The sequence below is a fragment of the Hyaena hyaena genome, unplaced genomic scaffold, assembly GCF_003009895.1.
Source record: "Hyaena hyaena isolate Hyena2069 unplaced genomic scaffold, ASM300989v1 scaffold_110, whole genome shotgun sequence".
In the NCBI taxonomy this organism is placed as follows: domain Eukaryota; kingdom Metazoa; phylum Chordata; class Mammalia; order Carnivora; family Hyaenidae; genus Hyaena; species Hyaena hyaena.
Genome location: NW_024080742.1, coordinates 215,734 through 234,510, shown reverse-complemented (window position 1 = coordinate 234,510; position 18,777 = coordinate 215,734). Strand labels below are relative to the sequence as shown.

Genomic DNA, 18,777 nt, shown 5'->3' with positions numbered 1-18,777 from the left:
CATCTGTCCATCATCCGCCATCCATCCATCCACCATCCACCTTCCACCATCCATCTGTCCATCATCCACCATCCATCCATTCACCCACTCAGCCATCCACCCACCCACTCACCCATCCACCATCCACCATCCATCCATCCATCTACTCTTACCATTACCCACCCATCTGTCCAGCCATCCATGTATACATCCCCCCCACCACTCAATACTCATTTTGTTCCTATGTTAGGCAGAATTCTAAGAATTGCCCCCAATAATTCCCACCCTTGTATAATCCTAAAAAATGTATAAAAATGATGAGGTGTCCTTTGTGATTAAATTATGTCACATGGAAAAAGAGATTATCTGGGACCATTTGCTCCAACCACAGGAGCCTTTTGAAGGCAGAGAGTTTTCCTCACCTGGTAGTGGAAGCAGAGGTCAGAGAGACTCTCGATTGAGCCACAAAAGGTGGGAAGTACCTTTGCTGGCTTCAGAGACAGAGGGTCCACATGCAGGGTCCAGAGATTGGCCACAGGAAGCAGAGGGTGACCTCAGAAGGCAGCCCTCAGAGAAGTGGGGGTCTTATCCCAACAACCCACACAGAAGTGAATTCAGCCAACAACCTGCACGAGGCTGGAAGTCGATGTCCCTCCCGCCCCGGCCTCCAGACAAGTGCCCGACCCTACTGACCCCATGATGTTGCCCTGTGTGGTGCCAGGCAGGGGACCCAGAAGAGGTGCCCGGGCTTCTCACCGGAGCCAGGAGCTCACGGACGAGTTGTGTTTTCAGCTGCCTAGTGTGTGGTGACCGGCTGTGCAGCAGCAGAAAATGCCTCCATGTCTACTGGTTGCTGGGGGTGGGGCAGCGGGAGGCAAGCAAACAGGGCTCCTGCCCCCCTGCGCCCGCAGATTAGGAGATGGAACTCACAGATAAATACATACAGCTTTACACGAAGGAAAGAATCTTGTCAGTGGGAGGGCCTGGGGGTCAGAGAAGCTTCCCCGTGGCCGTGGGTGAGGAAGGGTTAGCCAGGTACCAGGGCCCAGGGGCCCGGGCAGGGAAGAGGCCAGGCGCCAGGGTGCGGGAGCCCGGGCAGGGAAGGCGCCGGCCACCAGGGCTGGAGGTGTGAGGGGGCCTAGACTTGGCGGAGAACGTGGTCCTGCAGGTGGATCGAGCGTGCGCTGGGTGTGGAAGGCCACAGAATGTGCTTTGTTCTTTATTCTGAAAGCATGAGATGCCACAGAAAGGCTTTCTCAACCGGGAAGCAACGTCATCAGAAGTACATTTTTGGAAAGCCCCTCTGGTTCCCCTGGGGAAGCAGCCAGAGCCAGGGAGCAGCGGAAAGGCAGTGGGTCATCATCCAGGGGTGATGGGGCCCGGGCTGGGGTCAGGCTTTGGGGCTGGAGCAAAGTGCAGATCGGGGGGCTTAGAGGACAAAGGTCAGGGCTGCTTACGGCAAAGCCCTGGGGACGGGGGAGGAGAGAGGGGTCAGGACGGCTTCCGGGCAGTGCGGGCATCACCCGGGAACTTGCCAGAAGTGTAGATTCCCCGGCCCCGGGCCAGGCCGGCTGACAGAAGCCAGGATGGGCCCCGGCCTGCATGTCACAGGGCTTCTGAGCACAGGGTACTTGGAGAGTGGGAAGCTCTGCTCCAGCGGATGAGCCAATAAGCCCAGAGAGGCTGTAATGGAGGCTCCCCATTTGGGGTGCATGGCCCGGTCATCAGGGCCTTTAGCAGCGTCCACCTGGGCTACAGGGCCAGGGAAGCGGGGGTGCCCGCGCCGCCTTCCCCACGGTTTTCCCGCCTGGCCCAGGATCTGTGTCATTGCCGTGAACCACCTTCGTGGTGGGGGGTCGGGTCTCACTGAACGAGCACCGGGCTGCCCTCTCCCCAGGGAACCTCGGAACCAGCAGAAGCGCTCAGCACCAACCCGTGCTGTGGTCCGAACTCCAGCCGGGCTGATGCAGATCCACCCGTTCTGGAACCGGGGCCCGTGCGTCACGCTTAAATTCCTGCAGCGGTTTTAATGTGTGAGCACTTCAACACACAGGAAATGCCGGGCCCTTCCAGCTTTACGTGCCTCCCCTTCTTCCCAAAGTTTGGCTTCAAACAAACAAGGAGCTGATAAGGCCCCAGGCGTCGACGAGCTACGATCAGTACAGGGAGTAGTAGAGCAAAGTGGAAAGATCCTCAGAACAGGAAACGGCATCATGCACCTGAGCATCACCTTTAAGCCTGTCTTGGTTTATCTTGAGCCCAGACATGACTTCAGCAGGCGTCACGTTCAAGCTTGGTGCTGACGCCCCCCGCGGGGATAGTAACCTTTTCCCGGAAGAAGCCATCTGGCCCCTGGGTCACGACTGTCCCACAGCCACAAGGCAGCAGGCCGCCATCCAAGCCCACCCGCTGGCCCCGACCCTGCGTCCAGCTCACTTCCTTCCCTTTGACCCCTTTCTACCCTTGTCCCTGCTGTGATTCTGGGCAGGTCTGAGACCCCCAGTTGGGCATGTGACCTCATGGCGGGCTCGTGTGCAAAACCACTATCTTATCTGATGTGTGTTATCACACCCTGAAACTGCGCAGAGTTGCTGGGCTGGAAATGTTGTGGGTGGGTGCTCCACGGCCCAGAGCCAGGCTGCCACCTTCCCCACCAACCATGGGGCCTCCCCAGGCCACCCCACCAGCCACAGGGCCTCCCCTGGCCACCCCACCAGACACGGGGCCTCTCCAGGCTGCCCAGCGCACATTCAAAACGGCCAACTCGGGACAGGCTTGAGATCGAGACCTGGGGGCGGCTCAGGGTCTGTCAGGGGCCAGGAGCCCGTCCAGGGCACTTCACAAGGTGGGGGAGCCCTTGTGCCGGCTCAGGGCAGTCAGTCAGGGCCACCCCCTTCCTGTGCACAATGGCTTCGGTCGTTACCAGGGCCATTCAGTGAATCACCCAATAGATAGATACGCTGAAGAATTGATCAATCTGCATGCCATCTGCATGGGAATTAAGAGCTTGTGTCAGAAATCTTAGATGGGACGGGAACAGCAGCGGCGGAAAGGAAAAGAGCAAGATGGCAGATCACGGCACAGAGGGCAAGTCTGGAGTAACGGCTTTGCAGCGCCGCGGCAGCCTCTCTAAACTCGGCAGACGCTCGGACACATCTCCACAAAGAACGTACGTCACTGCCCCAATTTACAGGTGACACAGTCAGGCTCGGGCGGTCTTCCCTGCCAGCACCCGGCGAGTAGAAACGCCAACTGAGCTTCCTGCTACTGTATGGTGTGGTTTTTCATGCGACTTCACGACTAGTCCTGGGAATTAGACAAACGTACGGACCCAAACCTGGGACAGCTCTGTTCAACTCTCCCTGCAGGCTCCCCTCCACGGGGCCCGGAGTGAGTACTGCCGTGTAGGGGTGATCTGCACTGCCGCGTGCACAGACACACGGACACACACACACACACACACACACACACGCATGAATGTATGTATGGTCCTCGCCAAATGAAGGACTCCTTTGTCAGTTACTTCGTGTGGTAGGTGTGCTGTTAGCTTCTCACGTACCAGTTTTCAAGCACGAGAAACTTCTTGACTGGTAATAGGCACAGTGCTTCATTTCTATCTTGTACTGAGTGGAAATCAACACGGTTTTACTGGTTAGCAGGCCACCTGCATCATCGATGACGCAAAAGGTGTCGGCAAACTGTACCCACGACTGAATCTGGCCCATCTCCTGTTCTTGCACAGCCGGCTAGCCAACAGTTTTTTCTCTTACTTTCTTAAATAGTTTAAAAAGAAAAAAATAGTATTTCATGCAACACGGAAGTATATAAAATTCAAATGTCGGTGTCCATAAATAAAGTTTTATTGGAACACAGCCATGCTCATCTACTGACAAAACCATCTGTGGTCGCTTCCATGCTCCAAAGACAGAGTTGAGTCAGCACCAAAGAGACCATCTGGCCTAAAATAGCCACTGCCTGCCCCTCAGAGAGAACGTTTATCAACCCCTGTGATCTATAGTCTAATTTTCAGCTCTAAGAGGAGTAATTAGTTGTACGGCCTTCCCAGGATACAAAACTGATAGTTACATGTCACACCACTTTAGGAGAAGTCTGAGCGCTGTGAACCTGGAGTCCAAGAATTTACTTAATTCGTTTTTTGCATTCAGAACATAAGAATGTACAGGAAGGTACTATTCACACCATTGAAGTGTTGTGGCTTGACACATAAGGCAGTCGTAACAACGCATTTGGCTTTAATGTAATGAATGAAATGACAATTTTTTAATTTATTTATTATTTAAAAAAACTTAAATTTTATTTTAGAGAGAGAGAGAGAGAGAGAGATTGAGCAAGAGGGAGAGAATCTTAAATAGGCTCTTCTCTCAGTTCAGAGCCTGACATAGAGCTCAAACCCATGATCCTGGGATCATAACCTGAGCCGAAATCAAGAGTCAGACACTAAATTGATGGAGCCACCCAGGCGCCCCTAATGAAAATTATTTTATAACAAGAAGATGAATGCGACTTCCACGTTCCACAAGGAACGTCTGCAATCATCTGTCTTTAATTCATATCTAGGGCCACCCAGACGCAGACGATAGAATGATGACCCCAACCCAGACGGTGGGTGTACGTAAAGCAGGGCCTGATCGGATGGCCGCTGGTCAGGTGGGAGCTGTGCATCAGCAGAGTGGGGGAAGGAAAGGGCTGCTGACCTCTCATCACCTGTGGGCAGAGGGGCGGAGGACGGGCGGGAGCACGCAGGGTCACGCGGGGTCTCCGGCACATTCACTGTGCAGGAATAAGCCTGTCCCTGTTCATAAGCAGACCTCCCGAGTGAGGGGGGTGATTGCGGGGCCTGCACCCCGCCCGTCTGCTCCTGCAGGGCACTGCCCTGCTCTCAGGAGCCAAAATCTGGTCACCGAGGAACTTTTTATATAAAATGATAAAATCCCAGCCACATGGATGAAGATGCATCCAGACAGTCACACCTGTGCCGTGCATCCTGAATAACTGAGTGCTGGAACTCTCTCATATCACGTTTCTGTTTTTCTTCTTTTTCTTTTTCTTTTTTTTAAATTAATGTTTATTTATTTTTGAGAAAGAGAGAGAGAGTCAGAGTGTGCATGTGGGAGGGTCAGAGAGAGAGGGAGACACAGAATCTGAAGCAGCTCCAAGATGTCAGCACAGAGCACGATGTGGGGCTCGAACCCACGAACTGTGAGATCATGACCTGAGCCGAAGTCGGAGGCTCAATCGACGGAGCCACCCAGGCACCCCTTTCTTCCTTTTCAATTCTGCAGTTTGTTTGCTAACTCATCAGATGACATACGATTGCCTATTTTGGAAGAATTACCGATAAAAGGCCAGCAGACAACTGGGAGGTGGTACTGCAGGTGAATTTATCTACCTGAAACCAGGAAGTGGATGTGGAATTCCTCCGAATCACTGCGCGGTAAGAAGTCAAACCTGGAGTCTCCAATGTGGACAAAGACGCACCGTTCACAATACATGGAAAGGACTGTCAGTCTCTCTGATCTGTTTGGGACTTTTGCTTGTTGACTGCATAGCTGCGGGTGTTTCGGATTAAAGGGGGCGGGGAGCAGGTGCACAGGAAGCGGCAGGCTTTCTCATCCTTTCAGCCCAAGACACGTGTTCCAGAAACAGTGTCCTTGGTCTCCCGAGAGGATCAGACACTGGCATTGGACCGCCTGACGGCTGACGGCGTTTGCCGTGACCAGATGGAGCGGAAACAGGGGTCCGTGATTTAGCTGTCTTGACTGGCCTCCCTTCTCTTAGCTGAAACAGTTTCAAGTCTACCTGTCACACCTCCTAAAAGCATTCATGCTGTTTTGTAAGTATTCAGAGAACATTTTGGCGACGCCTTACCCAGGAGTGGTGGGAAACAGGACGGGCATCACCCAAGGCTCCCAGTGAAAAAAATAATCGATACATTTACATTTTAGTAAATGAGAGAGTTATTTTTAGGTCTCTTCCTGGGGACAGTAGCAGATCTGTACGGCAGCACTTTCTGTCCCTGAAGCCAAGGAACAATGCCGTCAAATGTCTGGCGCCACGGAGATGGGGGTTCTTCAACAATGTCTGCTTTTCACAAGCGGCGTCCTGCACCGAGAAAGTGCCGACGCCGTGCCAGCCTGGTGCCAGCCCGTGCTAGCTGCCGCTAGTGTTTAAGGATAAAAATAACTTGAAAACTCTTCAGGTTAAGAAAAATTCAGTGAAATACTTTAAACAAATCAGGCAATAAAACATGATTATTCAGATTAAGAAAAAGTGATGTCACGCTAAACGGGAAGAACAACGACATTCTAAGATACCGTTATGAAAATGGACTCAGGTGAAGTCTCTTCAGCTCCCCTGCTTTTCAGCTATCCTTAGATTTGTGTCGTTTTACTGAAGTGCATATGAATACACTTTTTTTTTTTTTTGGTTTGTCTTCTTTTGTGGAAACCATTTCAAGACCTTTACCACGATCCTATCGTCAGATACCATCAGTGCCACAAGGTGTCCAATGGGAGAAACAGCAACTACTCCCATGTACTCATCCAGCGAGCAGAAGTACATGCTTCTCAAGATTTATCTACGAAAATTCTAAATTAGCCACAACAGGTGCTTATGATTATCCATTTTCATGTTTGTTGTGTGAACCTTGAGTAGGTTGATAATTCCATAAGGAAATTATAAGTAGAAAGTCAGCATTTCCAACACATGAAAATGAGCTCCTGTCTACGCTCATAAGCGGGTGTAGTTCTCTGCGGGGATTCAGTCCCCTGGAACCAAACTTTTGGAAATGACCACAGTGCCTTAGTGATATAAAGTTGTAATGTTACCTTTGGTCAAACCGCATCAACGGCTCACACCGCCTCCCCCCCCCGCTCCCTCCGCCTCCCCCCGCTCACACCACGTCCACCCGCTCACTCCACGTCCACCTGTTCACACCACGTCCACCTGTTCACACGTCCACTCTCTCCCTCCACGACCACCTGCTCACACCGCCTCCCCCCGCTCACACCGCCTCCCCCACTCAGCATCACGGCCTCCTGACCTCACCTCCACCACTCTGCTTGACCTTTGCTGACCCACACACCTGCTATAGGCTTTGCCAACATCGTGTCCATCTCTGGCCTGAGTCCCTGCCTCTGTCACCTCCCCCCTCGCCCTCGTGGCTGTGCGAACACCCCCAGCAGGATTTGAGTCCACTCTCTGGATGCTGGCGGCCTGGGGGATCCACACGTGACGGCTGCACCCAGAACGCCCCCCGGGGTCCTGTCCAGACCACGCTAACCTGCCCGCCTGCTTGTGACCCTCAGAGAACAGAGCCTACTCTGCCACGGGGCCCAGGGCCTCAGGACCCACCAGGGTGGCCGGGAATGCAGCACTTGGGGGCGGGGAGGTCCGAGGGCGGCTCTGCGTGGTCTGAGAGTGACCCGGGGAAACGTGTGGAAAGCATATTTGAGGACTGAGGGCTGACCTGCTGTGACGGCCCTCCTGCCTACCCCCTGCACGCCTGTGGCCCTGCATCAGCAGCAAACCTGCGGCTTCCTCTGGGATGTACAGCCACCGTGCTCCTCCCCCGTGGCCAGTCCCCGCGGACCCCCTGCTGCAGGTGCACCGTCTCGCTGAGCTCAGGACCCCGCGCCTGCACACAGGCCCACACCGCACTCCTACAACTGCCTGCAAAATCCTCCTGTGCCGGTTCCAAGTGACACAGCTCCGCTGTCCGTCCCCCGCCGTGCTCCCCCTCCAGCCCTGCTGGGCTGGCCCCCTGCTGGGTCTCCCCTCCCCGAGCCCCCGACAGACGCGGGCACACAGCTCCCCTCCGGGGCCCCCGAGAGACCCGGGCACACAGCTCCCCTCCGTTTTCCTCGCGGCGGCGGCGGTGAGGAGACTTGCGGCCGCTGTGCCCCAGAAGCGCCGGAGACCCAGAAGTTGGCCGGCGGGCCGTCGCCCTGGCCGTTTGGGACGTTCACAGACATGGGAGCTTCTTGCTGAATGAGCGAAACACCTAGTGCTGCCAGAGCGTGGTGGAGGCGGGCCCGCTCTGCCCGTTCGAGCACATCCTGCTGGGCAGACAGCCCCCCGCCACGTGTCTCCCCGGTGAGTGCAGGATGCAGGACGGGGTCCAGCCTCGCAAGCCCACCCCTGCAGCCACGGAAACAGGCACCATTTCGGGTTTCCCGAGTGCGGGTGCGGTCAGTGCGGACGCTCTGAGCACAGGGACGCAGCAACGACAAAGCTGACGTGCTTTCCTGGTGCAGTTCTGTTCCCGCACCGCGTCCTCTCCCGACTCCGAGAAGCTGCGTGTCCCCAGAGCACCCTGCCCCGCAGAAGCATCTCCAAACCTGCGAGCTGCTGACTCACTGAGACGGGCTGGCAGTCAGCCCTCCCCTTCTGGCCGAGGACAGGCGCGGTGGCAAAAAAAAAGACTTGAAGACTCACATAATCTGTTATCATTTCTGAAGCTAAACTCGGGCTCTGAAACACGAAGATAGCATCCTATTTATATTTTAAATGTCAAACTATGTATTTCCCCCTTCGTGAGGTTTGTGGGAGCCGGCAGCCGGCTACCGTGTCACCCGCGTACTCAATGACAGGGCCCCAGCTGTGCACACACTGCGGATTCTGTGTGAATGGCTTAGAAATTACAGCCTTTGAAGAATTCATGCCTGTTTGTATGGAACTTCAAAGGCATGGTCAGTGGTCAGTGCGTCAAAATGCCGCCGATCATCCCAGGGATCTAGACTTTGGGAGAACATTTATGGAGTCCAGGGAGCACGTGCAGAAGACACGCCGTGGTGCTAACGTCTGTCCCCCTCAGGCTCCCACCCCGCCTGACGGCCCAAGTCTTCCAAACTTTCTCTTTGTCCCCCCCCCCAGCTGGCTCCCCACCCCCCAGGATCTCAGGTATTTATTTCTCTGATTCAATTGTACCGACGGTGACTAAGAGTGACCTGGGGGACCAGACAGCACGCCTGAAGAGTGAGGCGGGTTCCTACGCACTGGAAAAGCAGGAGCCGGAGCCACTGCTCAAGAGAGAATTGCCCGAGGGGGCCCCCAAGTCCACAGGATAAACGTCCTGCCCGTCGATTCGTAGGACAAACAGCCCCAACAGCTACCATGCTCTGCTGAGCGGGCCCTTAGAGCACAGACACCCTGATCCTACTAAAGCCCTTTAATCTTTGGTTCAGGCAAAGCACTGCCTATAGGGAGGCCACCAGGAAGCCCTCTGCACAGCTGGCGTGGAGCTCGCTCCTCGTGCCCAGAGCCTCATGGTCCACACGGCAGCCCCCTGCCTGCAGACAGGGGGCCTCCACCTGAGGGCCTCTGACCCAGCTCAGAGTTGTGGGGAGAGCCCCTACGGAGTGTGTGAGTGTGAGCATGTGTAGGGGTGAGCATGTGTGTCAGTGCACATGAGTGTAAGCATGTGAGGGTGAGTGTATTAGTGCATGTGTGTGAATGTGGGCACATGTGAGAACGTGTGAGTGTGTGTCCACACATGTGTGAGTCAGTGCACACACGAGCGGGCATGAGTGTGTCAGGGAACATGTGAGTATGCGTGTCCATGCACATGTGTAAGTGTGAGCACATGTGTCTCCCTGCATGAGTGTCAGTGCATGTGTTAGTGTGAACATGTATGAGGGTGCATGTTAGTGCACATGTGTGAATGTGTGAATGTGAGCACAGTTGAGGGTGAGCATGTCTGTCAGTGCATGTGTGTGTGAGCATGCATGAGGGTGATGTATGTCCTGCACGTGTATGTCAGTGCACGTGAATGTGAGCACGTGTGAGGGTGAGAGTGTGTTGGTGCACGTGTGTCTGTGCACATTTGTGTCCGTGCACATGTGTTTGTATCAGTGCCCATGCGAGTATGAGCGTGTCAGTGCACGTGTGTGTGAATGTGAGCACCGAACTCCACTCCGTTGCGGCTGGCGCTGCGCAGGCCTGCAGCATGACGGACGACTCCCTTCCTGAGGCCCCAGAGATGGGCCGGAACCCGAGGGGCGGCTGTTGTGTGAACGTTACGGAGCGTTCCCGTCGGGAGCCAGGTGTCCACCCCCTCGCCCCCCCACGTGAGGCACGCCACGGGACGCAGCGTCACGTTCCGCTTCAGGGACCGCTGGTTACAGCACGTGCTCATGGTGCCTTTGGTTCTTAAAGTTTCCGGGAAAGAGAAACTGCACGTTAAGCTGGTTGTTTGCAGTAACTGAAATACAAACGCTTCAGCCAGAGGCGGAGGTCCGAGGCCTCGGTGTTAGAGAGACGGGGCAGGTGGGGGAGCCCTCCTGCGCACACTTTCACAATCTGCAGAGTCCGGGGGTCAGTGTCCCAGCCGTCTCTGACCCCCCGCACAGGAGCCTCAGGCTGCTGGCACCGTGCAGTGTTCATCATCTACGTTAGAAGCCCGCCGGTCGCCAGATCACAGCTGTCACCTGTCACCTGCCAGGCAGACGCGGGGCTGCTGCTTTGGATCCAGAGCGTGGGGACACTCCACTCAGCAGGAAGCCCACCTGAACCACTGGCCCTTCAGCTGTGAGCCCGGGGGCTGTGGCCACTGGGCCCTCGGGTGCGGTGGGGACAGGGGCGCGGGCAGACCACGGACGGCTTCCTAGTGCACCACACACCACAGCTGCGGGACAGAACCAGTCGGCGCGCACCTGCTAAGCACGGTCCAGACACCAGCGGCGTGGGCAAGGGGGGCCGGTCTGTGTGCTGGGGAAGGACAGCACCCGGGGCTGCGTCTGGCCGCGGCGCCGCGAGAACCAGAGCGCAGCAGTAGTGAGGCACCTCCTTCCTAAGGACCTCCTTCCTGCCTTCAACTTAGAAAATATCGATGGTGATGCTCCTGGTGGCAGCGAGGACGCGGACAGGCTCACCCTGCAGATCCACATGGAGGGGAGCACGGCCGGGTCAGGCCCCCTCCCGACCCGCGGCTCTGCCTGCAGGCGGGCCCCCGGCCCCTGGACCCGCTCCGGGTGCCGAGGCATCAGGAGGACACGGGCCACAGCCGCACGGCAGCTCCCGAGGGCAGCCCGCGAGTGAGTCTGGGCTGGGCGTGCGGCGGAGATGAGAAATGTGACTTTTACTGGGGAGGGTGCTTGCACACTGGGGACCCGAGACCCAGGAGCCCCGCAGGGGCCACATGATGGAATCCACAGACCCAGGCCTGGAGGGTCCCGAGTCCCCGGGTCTCGGCTGGGACGCGGTGCTGTCCACTGGCCAGAGCCCATCACAGATGCTGTTTGTGCGTCTGTAAGGTCTGTGTTCCCTCTTTGTTCTGGGAGTCTGTCAGCTGTCCTATTGTGGCTCCGATGGCCTCGAGTGACTCGGGCTGCCCATTTTACAGCGAAGGCCATGACCAGTGGGGGCAAGTGCACAGGGCAGCCACCCCCAGGCCGCTGCGACTCCGGGCGCTCAGCAAGCTCGCGGTGCATGCGAGAGCCACTCCTTCCGCAGTGAGCCTCCGCGGGGCGCAGGTGGCCCGGGCTTGGACCTTGCCACGAGCACGGCCGCCTCCCAGCCTCCTCCCGGATGCAGCACCCCCTCGCCAGAAGGTGGGACCGAGCTGCTCAGCTGGGGGCCACCCCACAGGGGCCGCATGGCCCAGGGTGTCACCAGGATGTGGAATTTATATGGACAGGTGAGACCAACTCGACCACAGACTACAAAGCACGTCCGCGGATGGTCGTTCTCACGGGTACACGGGACGTAGGCCATCCTGGCATCTCCTAACTCCAAGGGACCGAAGCCACTCCCGGAGTTTCAGGGACACTCTGTCAGCAGGAAGAACACTGTGCACACGAGCGTGCACGCAAGCAGCCACTCAGTGCACATGTGTGTTCTGACACGCAGTGCTTGTGCACATGTGTTCTGACTCACGACACTTATGCACACGTGCACACACACACGTGTTCTGATACACAACACTTATGCGCCTGTGCACATGTACAGGCATGTTCTGATGCACAATGTTTATACACACGAGGCAGAGTCTCTCACGAAGGAAAAACTCAGGTTGAGGACCTGCTGTCCGAGTGTCATTGACCCTGGAACAGAGCAGTTTGCAGAGAAGGGGGCGGCAGGGTGGGGGGGTGTCCCATGGATCACTGTTACCACCAGATGTGGACTAAGCCACGAGAGCCCGGCCCTCAGTGAGGACACGGATGCCCCTGTGTCTGTCACATGGAGCTCACCTTCCATGGGTGCCGGGGATGCAGACGACATACAGTGTGTGGTGAGCCCAACACCAGACAGCAGGGGGCAGTGTCACCCTGTCCCGGCCAGACAGGGCCAAGTGATGGGCTTGTGTGCCGGGGTTGGGTGACTCCTCCCGGCCCGTGGAGTGTCGGTGGAAGGCATGAACGCTGCCTCCCTGCCTATGAGCCACCCTCCGGCTCCCCATGCGCCGGGGGAAGCAGCCCGGGTGTCTGAGTCACGGCCGAGAGGAGAGCTGCCTGACCTTGCTGGCGGTGACACGGGTATCGCCGTGACCTCACGCTCTGGGATTCCGGTGTCTGCTGGGCAGGCTGGCGCAGCCCACCCATCCCAACGCAGCCCTCCTCCCAGGAGGCTTGTCACTGGAGTCCTCACTGCGAAGGGGACATTGGGGCACAGACCGGAAGGTGGGGAGACTGCCTCCAGGTGTCTGGGGAAGGGTGTTCCAGGGGGAGGGCACAGCCTGTGCAAAGGACCGGTGCTCAGGAACAGAGAGCAGGTGGGTGAGGGAGGCAGGGCCGTGGAGCACGTGCAGTCAGAGGCCCCTGGGCCCACTGGGGGCCACAGACGGTGGTGAGGGTGGGCTCTGAACCGGTAGGGGCGTGCACTGGGCTGGGCATGAGGGCGGGGGTCTGGATGGAAGCAGGAGCCGGGGGGGCTCCCAGAACCATCCAGGTGAGGGCCGATGGCGGCTTGGACTGCAGTGGCGGACAGGTAGGTGGGGAAGACCTATTCTAGGAGCTAGACCAGCTGGCTAGGGTCCCGGGGGCATCAGGGACGGCGCTGCCATCAGAGGCGCACCGGCCACACTGCTGTCCGCGTGGCAGAGGACAGGGAGGCCCGGAGTCCGGCCAGAACTGGGGAGCGCCCGGCCTCCATCCTGTCCTGCTCGCCCGCTGCCTTCCTCAGACTTCTCTGTCTCGGGGAAGACAGCGCTCGCACGTCCACACACCCACGTGTAAACGCTGCACACCCAGTGTCACATGTGCATAGAGACGACCGAAGGCCAGACCCGCGGGGGCAGGCGCACCCTGGTGGAGACCAGCGGCCCTGCTCCTCCCTGCGGAGCTCCGCCGGGTGCGTCTTCTCTCTGACACCCTTGACTCGTCACAACAGCCCAGGGCTTGGCTGCTTGGGCTGCGTGTCCTGCCCAGAGGCCTGGGGTCCACACTCCTAGATGCTCGACGCCGCTTCCCTGAAGTTGCTAGAAGCCAACCCACATGTCCAGCTGCTGGTGCTGGGGCTGCCGAGTGGAGCAGACTTCCCGGGGGTGCCTGAGCGCCCACAGTCGCAGCAGGTGCCTCCGTGCGCCGCCCCACCCCCACCCCCTGCGAGCGCGTAAGAAGCACATGGAATGAAGTGAGTCCGTTCCACGGGGAACGGGCTTTGGCGGGGGCCCAACGGGCAGCCCGGGAGCTGCCAGGACCCAGCGTTAAGCTTCACAGGTGACTGTGGGTCTGAGAGATGAAAGCACCACCACAGTCACTGAAATGCACACAGTAATTTGTATGACATTTTGCTGTTTTAACACGTCTGTCAAACAGAAATGAAAGCTGCCTCTGTTCTCCTAGGGCCCCCGGGACAAGTCACTGTGGCCTCGGCGGAGCTCGGAGCAGGGCCAGGGGCTCCGGTCCTGTCTCTGTGACCTCCGGACCTCTAACCGTCCTGACAGTGAGGCCCTCGTCTCTGCAGCAAGTCAGACAGGACGATTTCCAGTGTTCCCTCAAGTTGTCAACCTGTGGTTTGACTCTGCGGCTTCTTTCTGCCCCCAAAGACACGCTCAGTACCATCTGCCCCTGGTGTGCATATGGGTAAGAGGGCATGGGCAGCAACCAAACCACAATTAGCAACCAAAGCCAGCGTCCAGCATCCCGAGAGCGAGTGGGCTGCACAACAGCCATTCTCGGAGGGCACCGAGGGCCCCCCAGACGCCCCGTTAACGAGCAGAACCAGGAAGGCACAGAGTCATTCCCGAGTTGAGACAGCACCCTCTATCAGTAATGACTACTCCCCAGGTTTGTAGCTGAGTCTCCTCATCGGGATTGATTAAATACAAATATTCCTTGACAAAACATCCCCAAAAGATTTCCTCGTGGAAAGGCCTTGGAAACAAAAAGAGTATTGATTTTTTTTAACGCTATGTGAAAATCCACCTGTGTCCAGATACGGGCATGTATCGGTCTGTCTGCCGCACCTCCTCCCCCTGCTCACGCTCTCACTGATCCTCCCGCCAGGAGGGGCGCCCACACCCCTGGGCCCTGGAGGTCCTGCAGGGGTGCGTGGGAGCCACGCGGGAGACCTACAAGGCGAGGCCACGAGGAGCATGTGTGCGTCAAGCCGCGTGCCCAGCCGCGAGGAAGTGCATTATCCACTTTATTTCAATGAAACTAACCAGCACGTTTGCCGTACAAGAACCTGAGGTGGGTGACGGCCACGTGATTATCTGAGACTACAACGTAAACAGGGGAAAGATTCTACAATTGGCGGAACACAGCTGTGCATCCCTTGAGGAAGGCACGGAGCCTCCGTTGGGACGGGAAGGGCTGATGGTCCCTGTGGGAGACGGGAGTGCGGACACATGCACGTTTGTGAGCTCGTTCGTTAGTTATGGGTAGTTCTGCCCCCCCACCCCGCCCGCCTCGGCGGGGGGACCGAGACACAAGAGAGGAGAACACGGGTTGAGATTACACAGCTGACAGGTGGTGCAGTCGTATTTCCTCCCACGTAAAAGGAGAAATTAAAAAAAATGGACCGAGTCCACTTTCCATTTGAGCATCTGGGAATCTCCAGGTTCAATGTCAAGTTCAAGCATCAGCAACTGCTGTAGGGCCGACACGTGGTCTTTAGTTGACCTTCACTCTGCGCTTTTTATATTTTATTCTTTCCTGGTGTGTTTTCTTAATGTGGGCCAACTCAAGCTTTGTGACCAAGATACACACACGTACAGCTACAGTGCAGATACTTGCATAAACTTGACCATTTCTAATCCGAGTACTTTCTGGCTTACCATTAAACATGGCGACTCTTACCTCCGCTATTTGAGCCCCGGGCTGGCGGCAGGTCCTCACAGGAGCCGTGTTCTGCACTGAGGCAGCAGGCCATGTTCTCCTGAGCCTGACATGCTGCACAGCCGCACCGGAATTCCCCTAATGTGCTGGGTACTGATCGCTTCTGCTTGGACCCTTGCGATGCAGGTCGCGTCTGGAAGGAGCCACGGTTGTCTGGAAAGAGCAGGGGTGCCCTCTTTTGGAGGTCGTGGGGAGACCCAAGCGTCTGCTAACGGCAACTGCGTTGTTTCAGTCCCGTCTCAGCCCTGGAGCTGGTGAACTCTGGAGGGAGGGCTGGACGGCACGGCCCTCGCTGACCGGGCTTCAAATGACAAGGGTTGTGTATGACATGTGTCAGCGTGTGGTTCAAAAAAAAGCTCAAAAACCACAAAATAACCTGGTTCCCCAAAGCTCAGACAACACAGTGTCCCTTAGGTGACGTGTTTTCTTCCCCTTCGGGTAACCAGGGAAACAGTCCTGCACACGGTTGGGAAGAAGCAGCAATCCTTCGCTGCAATTTTCCCATGATGTGGAAAGGTCAATAAAGTCTTTGGTGCGTTGCTACGTAATGGCCCTGGCCGTCACAGAGGTGTTCGCTCTGCCCTTGGTGGTTCTGAGCGTGCGGCGTCAGGGCCCCGGCACCGCGGCAGCTGCGAACGTCTCTTGGTCCCTGATTCCGTCCTTAATGCAGGGCTCTTAGCAGCGGCAGCACGAACCTGTTTTCCCGACGTTCACGGAGACCTTGACGGCGTACACCCCGCAGGGACGCGTCAGGTTGGAGATAAGGAGCATTCCTCTCACACGCGGACAACATGACCGGTAGGAGCCTGGAGGCTACCGCTAAGCCGGTGCCGGTGACTCAGGGTTCATGGAGCGTCGCGGAAGCACGGCGTTCTATCATGCTCGGGGAACTTCCATCCGGTCAGGCGGAGTGGGACACAGCCGCTCACTCCACTGGGGGGTGACTTTGTACACTTTGTAATTTATTATTTTAAAAAAATTTTTAATGTTTATTTATTTTTGAGAGACAGAGTGTGAGTGGGGGAGGGGCAGAGAGAGAGGGAGACACAGAATCTGAAGCTGCTCCAGGCTCTGAGCTGTCAGCACCGAGCCCGGCACGGGGCTCGAACTCACCAACCGAGAGATCATGAGCTGAGCCAAAGTCGGACGCTCTCCAGGTGCCCCGAACGCTTGTGATTGAGAACCAGTTCTCATACGTACTTTCCAAGGTTACACAGTCAAGCCCGGGAGGCAGGATCCCGTTGGCTTCCGTTTCCTCGTCCCTCTGGGCCTCCAGCCGGGTTCCCTTGCAGCCCAGGACGGCGCTGGGAGTGGCCAGGAGTGGGGGGCTCTCGTCAGGTCAGGTGGAGGGCAAGGGCCCGGCCGCGCGGCAGGGCCTCCCGGTCTGAGTCAGGCTCGCTGAGCACAGGGCGGCGGGCGCCGGGAGGCCCCGTCAGACAGGGGCGGGTGTCCTCACCCCTCCCCTGTGAGGACTCCGCCAGGCTCTGGTGCCGGCGGCGCGTGCGAGGAGGCGAGGACTCGGGAACTCTCTCCTGAGCACGTGGGGGTGGCTGGCTCTGGACAGCACAGCCGTGAGCACCTCCAGGGCTCTGGGCCCCGCAAGTCCCAGGAAACCAAACAGGCCGAGGGGCCTGGGCCTTTACCCTTCCCACCAGGAGGCAAGGCTACGCTTGTGACACGACTGAGCCACGCTCACTTCCGCTGGTTTTCACCGCCGGTGCAGGGACCCGCTGTGCAAGCTGAGCCTCTGAGAGAGCGAGAGACAGCGGCCTTGAAATCAGCTTCTGAATCGTTCCGTGCCTACAGCAGTTTAAGGCAACGCTTGTTATGGAAGGCCTTTCTCACACTGCACGCATCCATGCCACATATGTGCGTATGCACACGCGTGCAGCGTGTGTGTGACCGTAAGAGGCGACGGACGCTGTTATCAGCGACCCTGAAAACCGTTACGCAGGGGAACAATGAGGAGGATGGTTCGCTTTAAAGATACGTGAGCTTTGGGCGCCTGGGTGGCTCGTTGTGATCAACTCTTGATCTCGGCTCAGATGATGATTTCACAGTTCGTGGGTTCAAGACCCACATCAGGCTCCGTGCTGACACCACAGAGCCTGGATCCTGCTTGGGGTTCTCTCTCTCTCTCTCTCTCTGCCCTTCCTCCCATCACTCTCTCTCTAAAAATAAACTTTAAAAAATAATAAGTAAGCTTGGCCAAATCATTCTAAAAGGTATTCTTATCATATAGAAAGCTTAAATTTGGACACTTATTTTGTCATTTTCTTTTACGTGTTCATATATATATACACAGAGTTGGAATATAGGAGGAGAGAAATAGTCTAGAGAAACCTTTCTTTTAGAAGTTCACAGACAGACTTCTTCTCAAAATCTTTGTTGCTCAGACAGTCCTTCGAATCTGCAGACTGCCCTCCCTCTGCGTTCAGAAGGCGCAGGGGGGCCTCACGAGCTGCCCTCCTGCCCCCGCCTCTGACCCTAAGGCCTGGAGAGCCCACCCGGGAGGCAACGTCTTTGCACCCCCCAACACCCATGAAAATCGACGCGCGGCACATGTAACCAAGCGGGTATTGATTCATGTGGCACTGACCCGACTGGCTTCCCTTAAACTCATCTTCCTTGTTTTCAGGGTCTGGGGCTTTGGGCTGTGTTGATTGTCATTACAGTTAAGACCCTGAGGGTGTGGGCAGTGGTGCCTCTGTAACTGCGAGTGCTTACTCTGGGCAGGATCGTAGAAACAGAAGGGATATTTGAAAAAGAGCAAGCAAACCTGGAACAGAAATTGGGGAGGCTTCTCCTGCCTGAGAACCAAGGAACAAAGAACCCCTGTCCATAGGGAAGCAGCGGCCAGGCCCGGGGACGTGGCGAGAGGCCCGTCCACAAGCATCGTAACACACAGGTGCTGGAGGCTTCCTTCAGTCGCCGGAAAACCGCTCCCTCCTCCTCTCCTCTACCCCCCCCCCCCACCCCACAACCCCAGGAGCTCTAGACTAATAATAATTGGGGAGCTGGGCCTTTATACTTCACATTCGAAGCAGCTGCTGAGGGNAGGTGCTGGAGGCTTCCTTCAGTCGCCGGAAAACCGCTCCCTCCTCCTCTCCTCTCCCCCCCCCCCCCACCCCACACACCTCAGGGCCCTGGCTGGTCTGCTGGCTCCTGGCCCCTCCTCCTGCGGAATTCTTGGAGAAGAGAACCCAGCAGGCGCACGGACAGATCTGCTGAGCCGTGGATCTGGGCAAGTCACAGAGCATCGCGGTCACATGGGAAAGGGGATTTTTTAATGTAAAATCAAACGCGAACTCTTTTATTCTCAGGGTGAGGGAGGGGGTGGCGCAGAAATGGAAATAAATAACGAATAATGTATATATAAAGGCGATGTTGTCAGCGGGGCTCCACAAAATGTAAACTTTTATAGAAAACGGTTATTTTCCAGCACCTCCTGAGTCATTCCTTGTGGTTCAAGTATCGAGGCTTTGGGACCGTTTCACTT

General features: G+C 56.8%; 1 protein-coding gene across 3 annotated transcripts in view; it reads right to left on the bottom strand.

Annotated features, from left to right (window-relative positions):
- Window positions 1–18,777, bottom strand: part of LOC120234518 (myelin basic protein) — a 114,117-nt gene that overhangs the window by 48,118 nt on the left and 47,222 nt on the right. The window lies entirely within an intron of this gene.